Source organism: Malus sylvestris, chromosome 1 (genome assembly GCF_916048215.2).
Source record: "Malus sylvestris chromosome 1, drMalSylv7.2, whole genome shotgun sequence".
Classification (NCBI taxonomy): Eukaryota; Viridiplantae; Streptophyta; class Magnoliopsida; order Rosales; family Rosaceae; genus Malus; species Malus sylvestris.
In genome coordinates, this window is record NC_062260.1 from 10860572 (window position 1) to 10872649 (window position 12078).

General features: G+C 39.3%; 1 pseudogene; it reads right to left on the minus strand.

Annotated features, from left to right (window-relative positions):
* Positions 1-2568: 2568 nt before the first annotated feature.
* Positions 2569-4235, minus strand: LOC126609709 (F-box protein At3g44326-like; annotated as a pseudogene).
* Positions 4236-12078: the final 7843 nt, after the last annotated feature.

Genomic DNA, 12078 nt, shown 5'->3' on the forward strand with positions numbered 1-12078 from the left:
TTATATATCATGCGGTCAGAAATTACTATAAATTTTTTTATTTAAAATTGAATATAAATAGTATTTGACAAAAATTGGCCGCACGATGTACGATAAACGGACACGATTGGAGGATCCTCGAGATCCTCACAAAAATGATTCAGAGAGGATCCTCATTCGAAAAGCCTTCGCTTCTCCTAACATCATCTTCCACCTAATCTCCAAGGAGACCTTTGGCATAAGCCCCTGGACGGGACAAAACCTATCTGTTATTTTCTTGGGTAAATCATTAAGGCCTCATTTGATATGCCGTATATAGTCTCAAATATGACTAATATGGATTTGGGTGTTTGATGCCTCATTTAATACCCGGATATCTGGCCACGCCACTTTAGTACTCTCCATGCCTACTTAATTATACCCCAAAAGCTGTGTATTATTGGTCCAACTCACGCCACTTCAACTTCGTTGCTTCCATCTTCGTGCATCTGCCCAACTTCAGATTCTTCACGCTCTTTTCTCTTATCTCTCATCTTCCCTCCCTCTCTTGTTTTCTCAAATTCCCTCTCTGGCCCCACCACTTTAGTACTATCCATGCCCGCTTAATTATACCCAAAAGTTGTGTATTATTGGTTCTATCTTTCAAGTTTTGAAGTTGTTCCCATTCAATTTTTCTATATGAATGAGATTCAGAATATTGAGACATGTCGTTTGTTCAAATTTCATAAATGTTTAAGTTTCATAATATCTATGACAAGAAAGATGAACTCTCGCTTTCTCCATATTCAACTATAGAATATGGTTATACCTTTGGGTAAGAAACCATTCTATATATTAAAATGAAAATGCAAACTTTTGCCTAGCCAAGAATAAAGCACCAAAAATTATGCAATTCCACACCTTTAAGCAAGAAGATTTATACACAATCCTGGTTTTTCATCACTCACTATACACTAATTACAACTAATCTCAATAAAACAACCTCTTTGGAAGTTAATTTCACTTATTACCGTATATAAACCATCATCTGGTCAACAAAAATTTGGTTTCTTTAGAGCAAAATATCAAATTAACCACTTTAGTAGTAAATTGAATAATTCTTAGTAAAACCAACATAGAAGTAATCTTGTCAATTCAAGATACTAAAATTTTGCAGAATATCATCAGACAGATCAATATCACTGAATTTGATCTCCAATGAATTCTAATGTAAATTAGAGGAAAAATTCACCATTAACACTATAAATGTAACCGAACTCAAAATAAATGATTATTGTAACAACCCATCCCTAATTTTAAATGTGTGAATTGAGTTTTACTAATGGGTCTCTATTATGCTTAAGTATGATTAGCAATGGCAATCCGTATTTACTTGTCCGAATGACTGCAACCTCGCAAATACCTGTGAGTGGGTCTTTGATTTTAAATATTATATACTTATTTAGTTTCCATTTATATATTTGATAAAAAAATTTCTTCATTATGCCTAGATTAGGTTAACATTTATAAGAATTAGCATATCGATGAAATTTATGAAATTATGTTACATCCTGCAGGATGCACATTATTATGGGATGCCTAAATCATATTTATGGCCATGAATAGTATTATGTCGGGTAGGATTATCAATTTAACGTTGCATGATCATATATATGTTATCTGCACATCGTGTGCTACACTAGTGTTAGTACATGCCCGGGCAATGGTCAGTTTTCACGTGTATGTTCACATCGTACCGTACGCTTACTTTGGATCCATTGCAGGTGCCAGTCTTATCCTAGATTGCTATAGGCAATTAAGACTGGTATATGATACACATAGCACCAATCTTCACGTGATTATAGTACTAGAGCGTAAATCATTATTACACCCAGTCTTGTTCATGTCAGAATATCTCTACATGAACTCGTGTGTCAGCGTATGTCGATGAGCACTCAATATGATATATTTTTTATGCGAGACAACGTGATTATCAAAAGCTATATGTTTTATATGCGAAAATATTAGGAATCGTTTCATTTTCAAGATATTACCATTTATGGTAGGTGTTTTCTTACTATACGTAGTATACTATGTTGGAAACTATATTTGTTTTACGGTAAGGGGTTATTACATTTTCAAAAAAGTTTTACAAAACTTTATTTTTAGGCCTACTCACCCACTCACCCTTGTTTTTCGCCCTTCCATTTTTTAGTAGCAGAGCTTTCGTGTCAATGAGGATTCTTGGCAAATGTTGGTATAAGAGAGTACTTCGATGTTATAATTCTTATCCTACTTTTACTGTACTTTATTTATGCTTTGACATCATGTGTGAATTGGGTTCAATCTCGCTCACTTGCGCATTCTTACATTTAGGCACTTCTATGTTTAAATTTATACACATTTTCCACCTTACTACACTTTATGGCCTCATCACCTTCCGAGTGTCGGCCAACACAGCTCGATTCGGAGTCCACGTGAACATTCTGGGTCGGGGTGTGTCAATTATAATGATAACCTTTGTTTGTACCATACTTTTGGCCTCTGTATTTAGATATCGTATAAATACTCGGGGGACTCAAATGTAATTATGTAATAAAGGAAGGGGCAAATATGTAATAAGTGATGAGCCCTTATTCTATAAAAGGACCCCTCACTCTCCTTATTAGGAGAGGCCATTTTCTTAAGCCTCCTCATCCTCTTAAAGCTCTCACTCTTATATTCAGAGCTCTCTCTCCCTCAAAAATACAATATTAGTGTGGACGTAGCCCAAACCTTGGGGTGAACCACGATACATCTTGTGTTATTTACATTTCTTACAGATTCACGGTTGGATTTACGTTGTTCCAAGATCCCTCCAGTTTTGTGCATCAACATTTGGCGCCATCTGTGGGAAACGATACGAAAAGTTTATGTGGGTTCTCTTTCATTTTTTCACCTCCACCGTGAATCTGCAAAAACCCAAGAACCAAACCCCTACAGAGTCACTGCAAAACCCATCTCCTTCTCGCATTTGATTTCTAGCCCAACTTGCTGACAAATTGTGCGAACCAAAACAATCCACGCGGCTCTAAATTTAGTGACTTTTCCAAAAAACCCCCAAAAAGGGCAAGGGGTATAGGTATACAGAGAGAGGCAGTCACGTTATCTAAAATCTCCCAGAAGCCCAACAATGGAGGGAAGCTCGCTTCTCAGTCTTAACTACTCTTCTTCTTCTTCGCATTTAAAACCCCATCTCTCTTTCTTCTCCTCTTCTTCCTTGCTCTTTGGAAAATCCCACCTTCTGGGTTTAATCCCCAGAACCTTACTATCCCACAACACCCTATCTTTCTCTTACCCTCAAACCGCCCTCCGCACTTCGTCCTTCCCTCTTGACGAAGCTCTCGAAAATCCTAGCAATGGCTCAGCCGACATGTTGCCTAAGATTGATAAAAGTGGCAGATGTTGCACAAGATCTTTGGCATGGCTACAGACGGCGTGGCAGACCGACGGAGGCTGCCACCACAAACGCTGAGTGCATGCAACAATGGAAACTGCGTGATGAGCTTGTCGAACAAGCTGAGACTGATGCCGAACAAGGATTACAAGGCGGAGAGCTACGAGGACCTGAAGCAGTTAAAGTTCAAATGATTCCCCTCAATTCCTTCCATCTGCATGCTCACTTCCCTCACATGTAGCTTCATTCCTTCACTCTCACTCCCCTTGCAAGTCACCACCATCCCGCACTGCACATACTCCCTCTTCTTCTCCTTCACCAGTATCGTCGCGAACCGCAGCTGTATCTCCCCTGTCAGCTAGTGACGCTGCACTGTCACTACCGTCCTGCTCGACAAATTTGCCGTCCTTTTTCGGGTAGGGTCAATCACGATCCAGCTCAGGCTCAGGTTGTCCTCCAAGTGCTTCAACGACTTCTGGTCTTCCCCGACATGTTGGATTGGTGTCGGGACAGTTTCTTTCTGGTCAAATGAGTCGACCTGTAAAGGTGAGCAAAGGAACCACCCGGATTCGGTCTCGAACTCCTGAACCTTAGAAAAAAAGAGCTGGTCTTTGTAGAAAATATCGACAGCCGAGATTAACTTCGCGGTGGGGGACGAAGGGCTGAAATTGAATTGGGAGAGCGAGTGGTCGAGGAGCGGGAAAGAGTCAGAGAAGAAAGAGCGGTGACTGGTAGGAAAAGTAGAAATAAGATCGTTCACTCGTGGATCGGTTATGGAATGAAAGTTTGATGCCAAACAAGGATCACAAGGCGGAGAGCTACGTGGACCTGGAGCAGTTGGAGTTCAGTTTTTGCTCTTCAGCTCGCTGGAGTGCTACTTGCCTCCCACCATGCTCAATGCCTCACGTGACCTCAAGCTTCAGTACATAAGGGACATTCTCATTCGGTACTCACCCGAGAGCGAACGCACTCGTGTTCAATGACATCGAGAATACAGGCAGAAGATCATCACACGCTATCAGGAAAAGAAAAAGGATCCTCACTGCAGAACGCTCCGGAGGAGGGGAATTGGTCCCGTGAGGATGAGATTCTTGTGATGATTGTTTCCAAAGGAAAAAGGATCTCTGGGAAGGCTAAAACGTGCAGGAAAAGAAGAACTTCTTTATCAAAAGCTACAGCCTCCCCTAAAGGACAATTGTGGAGCCATACAATGCCACTCTTTCCATCCATCAACTTGTCGAAAAAGCGGAAAGCAAAAGCAAGGCAGAAAACAAAAGGTCCCAGCTGCAACCAGGCCGAAAGCAAAAGCAAATCAGAAAAACAAAGTAAAAGTAGAAAACAAAAGAAGATAAAAAGAAGCAGACATAATTATGGTGGTGATGGCATGCAGAAAAGGGAATTATGGGCGTGACCCATTGAGCAGAGAGTCATATTTATTTTTGAATGATGTAATTTATTTTTCTTATCTTTCGGAGACATCTGTATAACCCCATCAGAGGGTAATAAAAAAATAATAATAATGGGCTAGAATGTTATGTGGAGGGTGAAGACCCATATGCCCAAAAGATTCAGGCCCTCTATTATCACCAACCATGTGATCAAAAGTACGTCCAGTACTACAAAAAATTATTCGGCACCCTGCTGCTATTATCACCAACCAGGTGATCAAAAGTACGCCCAATACTCCCAAAATTATTCCGCAGCCTGTCGCTATTATCACCAACCAGGTGATCAAAAGTACGTCCAGGACTCCAAAATTATACATGAGCATCACTTATGTCAATCATACATAAACATTCATGAGCATCACTCATGTCAATCATACATTCATGTCAATCACACATAAACATTCATGAGCATCACTCATGTCAATCATACATACATTCATGAGCATCACTCATGTCAACATCTATGAGCATCACTCATGTCAATCAACATAAACATTCATGAGCATCACTCATGTCAATCTAGCTTCAAAAGCTTCATTTACAGAGCTCTAGCTTCAAAAGCTTCATTTACAAAAGCTCTAGCTCTAAAAGTTTCATTTACAAAGCTCTAGCTTCGAAAGCTTCATTTACAGAATTCTAGCTTCAAAAAGCTTCATTTATAGAGCTCTAGCTTCAAAAGCTTCATTTATAGAGCTCTAGCTTCAAAAGCTTCATTTACAGAGCTCTAGCTTCAAAAGCTTCATTTACAAAAGCTCTAACTTTGAAAGCTTCATTTACAAAGCTCTAGCTTCAAAGCTTCACTTGCAAAGCTTCACCTACAAAGCTTTAGTGCAGGGTATACAAATACTGCCTCTGAACAACCGCCACTTCAGCCCATACATGGATTCAATTTGAAGTCTCCAGCCAACAGACCTTATTGACTGAAGACTTGGGGGACTACATTATGTACCATATATTGGGCCTCAATTGGGCCTCATGAAAAATACTTGGGGACTCTAGCCCATCACTTATGTATTGAGGAGCAAGCCTTTATTCTATAAAAGGGACTCCCTCACTTTCATTAGAGAGCACCCATTATTCATGTATTGAGGAGCGATCCCTTATTTTATAAAAGAAACTCCCTCACCTTCATTAGAGAGCATCGCCGCCAGCTGAGCATCAACTCTAGCCCATCATTTATGTATTGAGGAGCGAGCCCTTATTCTATAAAAGGGACTCCCTCACCTTCAACGCCACATGCCGAGCCAACCAAGGCAACATAAGCCACAAGCAGAGTAGTCTCGCAACATGTGCTACTTCTAGTTGAGCATCATTTTAGATTGGGCACCACCTCATATCGAGTATTAGTTCTTGACGACATCTAGTTACTTCGGCCTACACATGGACTGAATTTCAAGTCTCCAACCAAAAGACTCTCTTGACTGAAGACTTGGGGGCCTACTGTTTGTACCATACTTAGGGCCTCCTTATTTAGATCTAGTATAAATACTCGGGAGACTCAAATGTAATTATGTACTAAAGGAAGAGGCAAATATGTAATAAGTGAGGAGCCCTTATTCTATAAAAGGACCCCTCACTCTCCTCATTAGAGGAGGCCATTTTCTTAAGCCCCCTCATTCTCTTAAAGCTCTCACTCTCATATTCAGAGCTCTCTCTCCCTCAAAAATACAATATCAGTGTCGACGTAGCCCAAACCTTGGGGTGAACCACGATACATCTTGTGTTATTTACATTTCTTGCAGATTCACGGTCGGATTTACGTTGTTCCAAGACCCCTCCGATTTTGTGTATCAACAACCTTAAACAAAACGCAAGTGGCCCTTTACCACATTGGTGGAAAGGTGTTGAACCCTTACATGACCGCGTGGGTTCGAACTCCATCAGCGGCTAATCAAATATCTAATCTAACAAATCTATCATTTAGCAAAAAAAAAAAAAAATGATAATCTTAAGCAAAACAGTGAACTTTTCATAATTCAATTAGATATAATAATTCAAACATTTTAGACCTTAAAATTTACTTTGATTAAATAATTAAGTTCAATATTTAATTGATCGCTATGACACCACATGTAGATTATCTAGATCAGGATCTATACCAACTATATACAAGTAACTACAGAATATCATATATCTTTGTAAAGTAAACATCACAAAAAATGGCGGCGAATCCTTAATCCAATAGTCATATGGTTTTAGGGATCTGGGTGATTTTTAATAGACATGATCTTTGAGGAAAGCCTTGAAAGATAGACAGTTTCGATTGTTGAAATACATTACGAAGTGAGCCTCATAAAAATATGACACACCCCGACCTAAATCGAGGCATGCTGGCCGTTACGTGAGGATGACGTAGCCATGTGTGCAGTGCGAAAGTGATAACGACATGAAAATCTGGGTAAATAAAAAAACCAAATAGCTACTTTACACTAGGTAAGTATATAAGTATGAGTGTAGGTAAAGTATAATTTCACATACTCAGAGCACAGGTAACCTAAGTGCAATCCAACATGCTAAATATTAATTATACAAAATATGAAAGAAATAAAGGCCCTACATTATTTGAAGTCTGTTAAAACCACCGTAGAATCCTCGTAAGGTACTCGAACTTCTACCTAGAACTTGGAGGGGCGCAAAACAGAAAACGTGAGTGGGTAAAAACAAAGCTTTTCAAAACCATTTCTCTTTCTAAAAGTAATAACCCCTCATCGTAAAACCTGTATAATTTTCCAGAAAATAGTAATACATATGTATTTATAGAAATCAAGCTCGAGAGTAATGAAAACCAAGTATATGCCATGTCAAGTATCTCAACAATGAAATAAGTAAGCCAGGTGGAATAAATCAATGTAAAATGATATGCTAGCCGGAGTAACCTAACGTGACATGTACGGCTGAACTTATAGCTCATCTACCAAATCCTGCACATGAGTCGGAACCACCTAATGTGGTCTGTACGACAGGCTGGGTGTAAATAGGTACGCTCAAGTGCTACGATCACGTGAAGGCTGTGCGAAGTATCGCAAGTTACCTACGAGTCGGAACTACCTAATGTAGTATGTACGACAGGCTGGCACCTGCCTTGGATCTAAGGTGAACGTGTGGTGCGGAAGGTGAACGATCACGTGAAAGCTAGGCCCTAGCCTCGGGCAGAGCTCTAACACTGGGGTGCAGGATAATGAGCACTAAATGTATCTCAACATAACCATGCACACTACAATCATTATTATTAATATGTACTCACCTGAAGCTTACCTGTGCGTCCGCAACATCATGCAATAATATGCACATCTATACTAATGCATATACTAAAGTGTAATGCAATTGACATGACATTTAAAAATGTAAATCCATTTAAAACAATTTCTGGGAAAAATGTAAAGCATATATATATATATAGAAAACCAAAAGCCCACTCATTGGTGTGTAGCAGGATCGTAACCCTCGAGTCTCACCTGGTTGCGCTTATCCTCAGGAAACATCTCACATATATGTGAAACAACTATTTTAATGTTAATTTTAATCACATAACCAAAACCGTGTAATAACTTCTCATACATCACTCAATTAGGATGTTTGAATATACCATCATGGCCTACTCAACACCACGAGCATCCCCATTTTTTGAGAATAATTTTCCGACGTCTCACGCGCCCTTACGCACCGGCCAAGGCACAGCCACACACGCTGGCCACGCGCAGGCATGTGCCTGGTAGACTGACAGAATCCCTAACGGCATTAGGGAATATTCTGTTAAATAGTAGCATATACCGTTAATTTTACCTGACGCCGTCAGTATATTCTGTCAAAGTTGATGGAATATGCTCATTTCTTCTCCGGTGCTTCGCCGGAATCCGTCGCTGGCCGCCATCTGTATTGTCGGTTTCTGGAAAATTTTCTAAAGCTTATAACTACTTCATTTCTCAACCAAATTTCACACATTTTATATGGATTTGAAGCTCTCAACTAGAAGAACACAACCATACCTATTTAAAGTCCTAAAACCGACAGAAATTGGCCGGAAAAATTCTTGGAAAATTGGCTAAACCTGCAACTCTTTGAACACGTGAGTCCCGATGTCCAAATCATTTAAAAATGACTCCAAAACACTAAGGAAGCTAGAAGAGCACCTTCTTAAGTCTCAAAACCAAATAAATCCTTTGTGATTGTGACAGAGGAAATTGGACCCCTCGCCAGAGCTCAGATTTCTTGAGTTGTACACGTCCTCCCTTCGAACTAATGGTATGGCTAGACTTGTGAAGTCGAGAGGGGTACGAAGGTGTTATCCTTAAGCTCGATCTGTATGTGTTTAATGGTGCACGAGAGTTGGAGGTTAATGTTGTACGGACGAGGGAAATTTCGAGAAAGAATGAAAGGATGAGGGAGAGTTGCACGTGTGTCTATGTGTGTCTGGGTTACGGGATTGGGCAGCAGAAGAAAATAATGTAATCTGATTGGGCCCAAAAGAATAGGAGCCCATATAATTGGTCCAAAATTTACCCGTTTACGCACCTAAAAATTCATAACTTTACCGTTACAACTCCGATTCAAGCCTAGCTTGCGTCAACGCTCTTGTGACGTCGAGTACAATTTAATCACGTCTGTTGGAAAAATAATTTAAACTATATACGTACATCCACGTCACTAAGCCAACGAGGGCATAATACATTCGGGGAGAAAATATATTTTTATTCAGGACGGGGTCATCACAAAATATGTGTAAAAATTTTGTATAAAAAAGTGATGCTACGTATCTGTCCCCCTAAAATAAACAGTAAAGTTATTGCTTAACTCATTATTGTAAGAGAACCTAGTATGGATGCAAATTTTCGTCGTCTTCTCCTTTGATGAAAATGCACATGCAAAATAATAAGACCTAAGATTAAGGCCAAAAGCCTCACGCGCCCACGATGAATGGGGGGCTTTGCTCGAAGAATCTCTGATGCCAAAGTTAAAATTTGAGAGAGAAATTGTTTAGGAATTTTTGGGGAGCAAATGACCTAGCATTTTAGTGGGAAAACATGACTATTTATAGGGGAGTGACAGGCCCTATTTGGAGAATAGGGTTCGGCCATATATGGTCAAATTGTGAGTGTAATTCAAGATATTATGTGAAATAATATCTTGCAATTAACTTGGAAATTAATCCCAAATTGAATAGGAAAATTGGGAGTTACTTTTTGAGTGAGAATTTGATGAGGAGTGATGAGAGGGTTTTGAATAAATACCATTTTGATCACCTTTGACTCTTCCTTGATTGAGCCGTTATTGTCTGTTGCATGTGCATGAGGATCCCGGTGTGCCTCGAGGGTAATTTTGTCATTTTTACCCAAAAGTACACTTGTCGCCTCCATAATTTTCTTGATTATTTTTGGCTCCACAACTAGAATTTGCCTTCTCCTAAAATTTTCTTGATTATTTTTTATGAATCCGTCTTGCTCCTAGCAAGCACAATTGCTAATTTGCTAATTCATGGCGTATGCTTATTCATATGCATGCATGTCTTAGTCAATCAAAAGTCTAAAACTAAAACTATATACATGCATGCACTGTCTAAATATTCATATTAATTTCTTACTTAATTTGTTAACACTTAACAGTACCTACTTGTAGTTTATATTCTTACCATCACAGTCATGACAAAGGTTAAGTTTTTCCTATTACATATATTATACATATACTAAAACCCAACAGAAAGGCATTGTTCATTAACAGTGTTTTGACATAATTACCCTTCATTTGCTAACAATTCTCGACTTTTTTTTTGTATTGTATAGTAAAATCATGGATTTACTCTTCTATACGCGTGTTCGCCATCCTAGAAAGGAAGGGGACGGGTGGCACTCTTTTTCTGCTTCTCTTGGGTGGATCTCTGGAATTCTCCATTGGTTTAAAGAACTTTGTGGGTCTTTTGACTCAAGAGTTGAAGCTTTGGAAAATCAGGAACAAGCTCATATGGCTCTGCTGGAGGCTAAGAAGATTGCATCCCAGTATCAAAAGGAAGCAGACAAGTGCAGTTCAGGGATGGAAACATGTGAAGAAGCAAGGGAGAAAGGAAGGGATGAAAATATTGTCGTCGGTGCTTCCTACCTTTTTCGGTGAGTTTGTTGATTTTCTTGCTTGCTTATTCTTAATTTTTTTTATTTCGTTTTGGATTTTTTAGTTTATATTTGGTGTGTTTGTGTATGTGGTTCGATGTTTTAGATTGCATTTTTGTGGTTTTGAGTTTGTGGGTTTTTTTGGGTGCCTAAGAAAATGTTATCCAATGGTTTGATTGAACATTTTTCCTCAATCTGTTGCAACTTTGCTGTCGTTGTGCCCATTTTTCAAACTTTGTTTTGTGTTTGTTATTTATTTTTCTCTGTGCAGTTGTTGTAAAATTGATGTGGGAGTATAATGGATCTTGATCAAGCCCGCAGTTTATTGACGAAGAGAACAACGCCTTTTGTAATATTTGTAGTCATTTACGCATAGATTCATAAAGTGGTATTATTTTTATGGAGGATGGTTGTTAATCTTTTGTGTTGTTAATTTCGCAGCGTGTGGGTTGCTCAGAGACCACCAGGTTATGCTTTTGTTGACTTCGATGACAGTAGAGATGCAGAGGATGCAATCCGTGAATTAGATGGTATGTTTAGTACCTGGCTGTTGATTTTTAATATGGGGTTTTCTTAGTTTATATCATTTGAATCCGCCCTAAGGGAGAAGCATAGGTTTGTTGATGCACAAAACCGGAGGTCTTGGAACAACATAAATCCGACCATGAATCTGCAAGTAAAGTAAATAACACAAGATATATCATGGTTCACCCCAAGGTTTGGGCTACGTCCACATTGATTGTATTATATTTCTCTGAGAAGTGAGAGAGAGAGCCTCTGTAATATGAGAGGGGATGTGAGAGGGGTGAGAAGGCTTAGGAATGGCCTCTTCTAATTGTGAGGGTGAGGGGTCATTTTATAGAATAAGGGCTCCTCACTTATTACATATTTACCCCTTCCCTTATTACATAATTACATTTAAGTCCCCCGCGTATTTATACGAGGTCTAAATATGAGACCCTAAATATGGTATAAACAGTAGTCCCCTAAGTCTTCAGTCAAGAAAGTCTTTTGGCTGAAGACTTGAAATTCAGTCCATGTGTGGGCCGAAGTAACTAGATGCTGTCTTGAACTGATGCTCGATATGAGGTAGTGCTCAATCTAAAATGACGCTCAATTAGAAGTAGCACACGCTGCG